Source organism: Capsicum annuum, chromosome 8 (genome assembly GCF_002878395.1).
Source record: "Capsicum annuum cultivar UCD-10X-F1 chromosome 8, UCD10Xv1.1, whole genome shotgun sequence".
Taxonomy (NCBI): domain Eukaryota; kingdom Viridiplantae; phylum Streptophyta; class Magnoliopsida; order Solanales; family Solanaceae; genus Capsicum; species Capsicum annuum.
This window is the reverse complement of record NC_061118.1, coordinates 48615289-48623675: the sequence shown is the minus strand read 5'-3', so window position 1 is coordinate 48623675 and position 8387 is coordinate 48615289. Positions and strand designations below refer to the sequence as shown.

Below are 8387 nucleotides of genomic sequence, written 5' to 3'. Positions count from 1 at the left end.
GGGCAGCTATGATTATTTTTATTGATATGAAGAACGACACCCTTCACAAGCAAATAGAGTGATTTGGGGTTTGTTGAAAAAAGTGAAGGTGTTTGAATAAAAATTAAAATGAGAAAGAAGATTGTATATTATTGGTGTTATTGCCACTGCTTTGGTGTTGTCGGGATTATGGATGTTGAAACCTAATTACTGAAGTTTTGCGTTGAACTCATTTTACTGATATTGATGCTAATTGCTGAAGTTTTTCGTTGAACTCATTCTACTAGTATTGATGTTGCAAATTGGACATTTAGGAGTATAGTTGTGATGTGCATTAGGACTTGTAAGATGTAGTTTGTTGATGTACTGTTGGCCTTTTAATATTTCTTACAAGTGTAGTTTTGTTGATGTAATGTTGGCCTTGTAATATTTCTTACATTTGTTGAAATAAAATGTTTATCATTTAAACATTTGATCACATATTTATAGTAAAACAAGTGTCAAAGAAGACAAGCAACAACAACTTATATATCTCAAAGAAACACCAACAACAACTTCACAAAGAAACACCAACAATAACTTCATAAATGTGCTCCATTTTGAGCTCAAAGTCATAGTAATGTACGTACAAAACATGCTTCAAACAACCCAATTGTTTACTGCATACCCTAGCATATTTAAGGCCAGATTTAAAATAAAGAAGTAAAGGCCTTGTTTACTGCTATACACTACCAGATTTAAACTACCAAATTGTTTGGTACAATATGTTACACAACAAAAACGCAAAACACCATCAAAATATACTACTTCTTCTTGACTACTTCTTTTTCTTTTTATTTGCCATTTGCTGCAATTGATTGGTCGTGACAGCATCTTTACTTTTTCATTTCAATCCTATTGTCTTATAACCAAGATCAACACCTTTAGAACTTGCATCCTTGTAAGTTGTACCACTTTGTAGGATCCTTTGGCTTGATGTCCCCGACCGTTTTTTTCTTTAAAAAGAAGGAACAATAATTAATATATGTATTTTTTTGTTAAAAAACCAATGCTTGATTCAAATTACATTCAATATTTGGGTTTCCTTTTGAATATTGTAGATTTTAAATCCAGCATTCTTTAACCTTTTAGATCCACCACAATCAGCATCTATTGTTGTTTCAACTCTACCTCTCTTGTCCCCAACAATTTTTTTATTTCTAGGAGGTAGTTGGCTTTTTATTCCTTCTGTAACAGGGATCCTAGTATCACCACAAGAGGTAGATGTTGCAGCTACCTTCAAGCTCCTAACTCTGCTTGTATCAGCACAAACTGTTGTTAAAGTTGCAGCTTGAGTTGAGCTTATTGGTGCAGACTTGCTTGAGCTACATTTTGCTGATTTTTTTTAGGTTGAAGGTGCAGGTTGGCTTGAGCTTTTAGGCTGGTAACTTACTTGTGAACTATGACCACTAGGCTGGAACCCTTGGCTAGGAACTTGTTCATTTGGATCAGGAATCTATAAACACATACACAACAGTTAAATCAATATGAATTCAAATTCTAAACTTAAATTAAAAGTCATTGTTTTACCTTACAGTATCTTCTATTATGGCCTTGTTGATGACACTTGGAACATGTTATTTTCAACCCTTGTTTTGACAGCTTTCCATATTTTCCTTTGGTTCACCTTTACCTCGTCTTCTATTTTTTGTAGGTCTACCAGGCATTTTCTTAGGTTCAGGAGGCTCAATCTTTGGATTGTTTATCTCAGGCCACATCTTCATAGTGGATATTGGTTGTATAAAGTGAATGTAAGCCTTCATGAAGGTTTTATTTTTATACCAATACTCCACATAAGGTTCAGGCTCTTGTTCAACATGATACAAAGTAGAAATAGCATGTTGGCAGGGAATGTCTCTTAACTGCCAAGTTCTACAACTACAAATCCTACTACTCAAGTCCACTGTATGCCTAAACTCCCCTTCTCTAATTTCAAATCCAACATCATCATTCCAAAGAACCTTGCAAGCCTTAGCCCTTTCCTTATTCTCCTCCAATATAAGTCTAGCCATAGGTGCAATATTACATATCCAAGTATTGGCAAACTTAATAATATCCACAGTTCTAGTCATGATTTTTCTCCTAATATCCTCCAACATAGTAATGATAGATTTGTGTCTAGGAATTAAGATCCATGAGTTAAAGGTTTCACACGTGTCATTTTCAACAGCATCATACTTACAATCTTCTTTAAAGAATACCCTAACTCATGACTGCCTAGGATAATGCAATAAATCACCAATAATATCCTTACCTTCCATACCAAGTTGGCTGATGTAATCAAGTTCTTCTTTGAACTTCACTTCAAAGCTTGCCTTTGAGCATTTCTAGAACTACTTTCTCCTTTTTTCTCCCTTCCACTGTTCACTCTAATTGGACCAAATATGTCTAGTCCATCTTCTTACTTCAACATTTGGTAGCAAGACAAAAATAGTAGCAAGAAAGCCCTACATATAGAAAATAGTTAAAGTACTAGACAAAGAAATCAAGTATTTCAATTATTGATAGTTAAAAAAACAAAAATATTACCTTTTGTGTATCAGCCATCACAGTAAGACCTGCTCTAGCACCCAACTGCAGATCCTCTTTCAAATACTTGATAAAAAAACTCCAACTCTGCTTAGTTTCCTTCTCCACAATAGCCCAGGCTATAGGAAATATCTGATTGTTACCATTCTTCCCAACTGCTACTAGAAGTTCACTCTTACAAGCACATTTTAAGAAATATCCATCAAACCTATAATTCTTCTACATCCTTCCATCCAACCTTTCTTCAATGCATCAAGACACACATAGAAATACACAAATAAATTTTTACCAGGGACAGTTTCTGTATCCATTCTTAGTCAAATAAAATTACCAGGATTGGTTTGTTTATCATCTCAACATTATCACATAATCTTGCAAACTCCAAGTTCCAGTTCCATATGGACTCTCTTAGAACCTGTAATCTAGCCTTATAACATATTACTCTACCCACATATAATCCCAATTTTTCTCTGTACAGTTCTTGTATTTTTCAAATCCTCAAAGATGGTTGTTTAATTATGTCATCTCTAAATCTGTCAGCAATAAATTTAGTTGTGCATATCTTGTTCTTGTTTGATGTTGTACACTTATGCACTGGACTATAGTTTTTAATCATGAAATTACCAGAATCTTTGTCAATTGCACCATAACATAACCAACTATATTTTGGCTTACATTTGTACTTAGCCCTTACTTTATGAGTCTCACTAGGTCTTAAAACAATTTAAACTCTATTTTCTACTGCATACCTCCCCAATGCTTTTCTAAATTCCTTAGGACCATTAAAAATCATCCCAAGTTCAAAAACAACAACACCATAATCATCATCAAATCTGATTTTACTACTTCTTCTTCCCCTTGGTAAGTCAGCACCTACAACAGCATCCTCATCTACTAAATCAGTGCTATCAATACTATCACAGTCTGAACTATCAATAAACTCTTTATCAACTCTTAATCTACCCATATATCTGTCTTTCTTTTTCTAAAAATGTCCTAAAAACCTTTGTCGATACCATCTTCACCTACAAGTATTTCTTCTATAGATTTTGCTTTTTTTGGATTTTTTTTGCTTCTATTTTCAGCCCTAAAGGCTCTCAACTCTTCATCAATGTCTGAACCATCCTCATCAGGGATTTCAATATCTGAATCAGTACTAAGCACATCTGATTCATTACCATTCAGATCTTTATCAAGACCCCTACCCTCATTACCATCACTGCCTATATCATCTTCATCAATACACATGGGTGGCCCTTCTAAAAGAAGAGAAGACTTTGTACAACCTTAATGTCTTCATCAATGTCATAAAGAAGAAACACATCAAGCTCATCACCATCTTTCAAGTCCTTTACAAAGTCTAATAACTCCCTATCAGAATTAATTGGAGGTAACTCTTCACCATATATATGTTGACGGTAAAACCCCTCAATATTTGAATACCCAAGATCTTTGGCATAGGAAAGAAACTCAAAAAGACTATAGTGGTCTTTATCAATAGCAACGGCAAAGACATCAACCTCACCTTTATAACTAAGCTTAGGGCCGGCTATAATATTTTCCCCGTGATGAAAACAGGTCAAAATATAGTTATCCATTATATTTCCTTAACAGCCCCCAGAAGATTCTCAACAAAAGAAAATACCCAAAATACCCTTAAACCAGAAAATTACCAAAATAACCTTGTATTTTTCAGTGAAATCTGAAGAATAATACATAAATTAGTCAAATCCCCAAAAAAACCCACACAAAATCCAAACTTTGTCACTGAAATCCCTAAAAACCCTAATAATGAAAATTCAGAAAAAACTACAAATTGTTGGAGTAAAATATCTATACAGTAAGGAAAATAGAAAAAAAAAGTAAAGAACATCTTTAGTTGTACCTCAAATTTCTTCAATTTCGTCAACTAAAAAAAATCTTCAATTTCGTCGATGAACATTAACCAACACTTCACTGCATGCATTGTACCTACAAAAAATACCATTATTAGCTAGATCTCTCTACGAATTAACTAAAATCTAATCAAAAGTAAAAAATAATATCGGAGCTCTTCAATCGGGTTTGAGAAATGATATGAAAATGGGAATTTTGTGGGATTTTATCCCTTAAATTTTGATATGCTGATGTGTAAAGTAGTTTCCGCCGTGACAAGTTTTAAATGGCTTATAAAATCCACGTGGGTAGTTTGACTCACACGCGCCTCACCTTAATTTTTATAAGAGCAAAAAGTATCAAAGTAAGACACTTTTATCTACTTGAGGTATTTAAAAGGAACATGGTCCAGTTAAGGTGTCTAAGTGAAAGATGGTGCCAAGTTTAGGGGGCCACCGATGGGTTTGGCCTTTAAAGTATATAATTTTTTGGATTATAGACATTTTTCAATATGTTTCTATATTCCATGTCAAAATATTTGGTTCAGTCGCCAAACCCATTGTTCTAAACATCCATGGGCCTTCTAAGTATAACTACATGTCTATTTGTTGGGTTCGAAATTGAGAGGGTGTCATGCGGAAGATTATAGTTTACAAACCAAGATGGTGATAATTCAGATGACAAGTAAAAATATATACTAAAAATACATATTTTTAATATGATTCGGTCAAACAACCTACATATGAAAAATTAATAATGGAAAACATAAAAACTATTGGGAGAAATCTCCCCTAAACAAGACTCTTTAATCACTACATTGTGGATACTATTGTGTTATGGCATGAGAAGGGGAGTTTTCTATTTATAGAGTTCAAAAACCTTTCTTCCAAAAAAAGAGGTTTATCAAATATGGAAAAGTTTTATACTTTCCTTTCAAGAATAGTAAAAGTAATTATGGTATTACTTTTATTTTCCTTCTAAGAAGAATTAAAAATAAATTTGGTAAGAAAATTAGGGCAAAAACCCTAACAAATCTCCCCTTTTTGGCTTGATTTTCTTGACATAATTTGATCTACCTTTTTCGCATGCATGATCTTTGTTCTTCACATAATTTTCATTACTGCTGCTTGTCATGGTTAAAAATAAAGCTTAAAATATCATGATTAAAAATAGGTTAAAAAATAAATATTTTGTTTATATTTTTAAAGATGCAGCAACGGGAATATTGAAAATATAGTTGAAACTTTTCTCCATATGTAGCTAGACAAAGATCTCCATTATCATCAAATTGGTTGCAACTTTAATCTCAACTTGACCTCAATCTGAACCAACGGACCATTGAACCATACTTGTTGGGTTCAAAATTGAGAGAGCGTCATGCGGAAGCTTATAGTTTGCAAATTAAGACGGTGATAATTCAGATGACAAGTAAAAATATATATTAAAAAGATATATTATTAATATGATTCGGTCAAACGACCTACATATGAAAAACTAATAATGAAAAACATAAAACCTATTAGGAGAAATTTCCCCCTAAACAAGACTCTTTAATGACTACATTGTGGATACTATTGTGTTACGGTATGAGAAGGGGGTTTCTGTTTATAAAGTTCAAAAACCTTTCTTCCAAAAAAGAGGTTTTCCAAATATGAAAAAAATTTATATTTTTCTTTCAAGAATAGTAAAAGTAATTATTTATTACTTTTATTTTCCTTATAAGAAACAATAAAAATTAAATTAGGGCAAAAATCCTAACACTATTGGTTAGAATTTGTTTGGATTTCTTGTGCCAATTTCCTTGTCGACTTGTCAGCGTGGTCATCTTGCCAACCGGTAAAATTGTTGACATCGAAGGCTAACCGGAAGGCCTTCCATAGCAGTTTTCGTGATCCCTTTTTTCACCCATCATTTTTCAGACCAACTCTTTCATTTTCCTGTCTTTTTTTCTCTCCTCTCCCGAATCAGCATTCTAGTATTTATTTTACAGAAAGATCACCAGATCACCAGGCGCCAGAAATTACACTAGAACTAATGCATACTGCTCACTTCATTACTTTTACTTGTCATGTTTCACTTCTCAAAAATCAATGTGTATGAAGTTTGACCAACATTTTAGGATGCATTTTGTTTAAACGTTTCAACTTATAGTATTTCTCATATAGTTTCTAAATACTAAAATTTAAATTTAAAATATTATATTTATCTAGTTCATTTAACTCCGTGATTAGTCAAACTAATTCTCGCGAAGTGAAACATGACATGTAAAAGTGAACAGAGGGACATATTACTACATTATACAAACCTATTAAATGGATGTTATAGGTTATAAATTTCTTGGATTCTTCGTCTTTTGTTCGTTCTAGTGTGTCAATTTCTACTTTGATCTATATGACAAAACTATTTGTTAGATTTGTTTGTTATAAGCAATAGTGGAATGAGAGTATTCAAATTCAGGAACTTAGTAATTTCTACCTTCATAAAGTAACTCTCGGTTTTGTCAAGTTGATCCCAAACAGGTGACACTATCAGCAAATTTCGTAGAGTAGTTGCTATTGTGTCTAACATGGAATATGATGTTGCTGCCATCCATAGTTCTTCCATCTTTTTGGTAGGAAAATCTTCAAATCTTGCTAGCACCTGTAGCAAGAAAGGTTAAAGCCAACATTGTAATATGGGAATAATAGAAGCAATAGGAACAAATTTGATATAAACAGAATAGACACATGCCATATGGACTGAGTGAAATCAACGTAAATTTGATAAGGAAGAGAAGGATGGGGAAACAATTACAAAATAGATACCATTTTTTTGTAATGTGTGATCCTCTATTAAGTGTACGGGTATTTTTCAATAATGTTTATTTTGATCATACTAAGAAGCTTTTGTTTCCTGATAGCTGCTAGAGACTATTAAGAGATTAGTCAAATAGCAATAGCTAGCTGTGTTGTAGCCTGCCTATGTTTGTAATTCTTCATTGGTGCTATTAGTCACCAAACAACAAAGTAAATATATCCTGACCTGTGATTCATTGCTTAATTATCAAGGTGAGTTTCTACATATCTGATGTTTTAAAAGAAGTAATGGTTGTTTTCATCTCCTAGATTGTTTTGACATGATTTTTGACATCCTCTTCAATTTGGTAGAAATATGTTGACCTGATACAAACATTGCACATTTAAAAATATAACTCAAACTCCTAAAAAATGCAAAATATAACTCAAGCATGAAATTTGTCTCTTACTATTAAAATTGAAGAAAAATGCAGTGATTTATCTTGTATGAAGGATTCTTATAGAGGAAAATATTTGGAAATTGCCGAGAGAATATTTGATGAAAGAGAAAATGGGAATCCTTAACCCTTCCATTGATAGTAGGTAGGTATCTATATACAAAAAATATCTTGAGAATTATAGTAGGTTACAGCTGTCATAACTGACTCTATTTAGTCAATAACCAACACCAACAAATCTATCATCTAATCATTAGGATTTAACTAACAATGGGCTAAATAACTAACTATTACATGTACTTGATTACAAATAATTTGACTTCTCCATACTCCTCCTCAAGTTGGAGGTGAGGATCTCACTTCCTATATGTTCAACAGAGAAGTATGTTTGATTCCAGTGAGAGCATTGGTAAGGATGTCAACTAGTTTATTTAAAGTCTCTGTATAGTAGTGTAAATAACCACACCTGAAATCCACTTCAATTCGTTTAATACGCTCATGAAACAAATGGTTTTTGGCCATATGTATAGCAGATTGACTATCACAGTACATTGAAATGGGAGAAAGATTGTGAATTGTCAATTATAAAGCAATCGGTGCAACTAGACAAGCTCACCTACAACTTTTCTCATTGATTTGTATTCATCTTCTGTAGAGGATAATGAGATAGTTTCGTACTTCTTAGACTTCCAACTAATAGATCTATTCCTTAGCAAGACCAAATAACCACTAA

General features: G+C 32.9%; 1 long non-coding RNA gene across 1 annotated transcript; it reads right to left on the bottom strand.

Moving 5' to 3' along the window:
* Positions 1-537: 537 nt before the first annotated feature.
* LOC124886619 lies at positions 538-7778 on the bottom strand. The gene is made up of 4 exons (XR_007043978.1): positions 7667-7778; positions 6898-7062; positions 2548-4518; positions 538-2465 (listed from the first exon to the last, which is right to left on the bottom strand). It is a non-coding gene; the product is annotated as an uncharacterized LOC124886619 (long non-coding RNA).
* Positions 7779-8387: the final 609 nt, after the last annotated feature.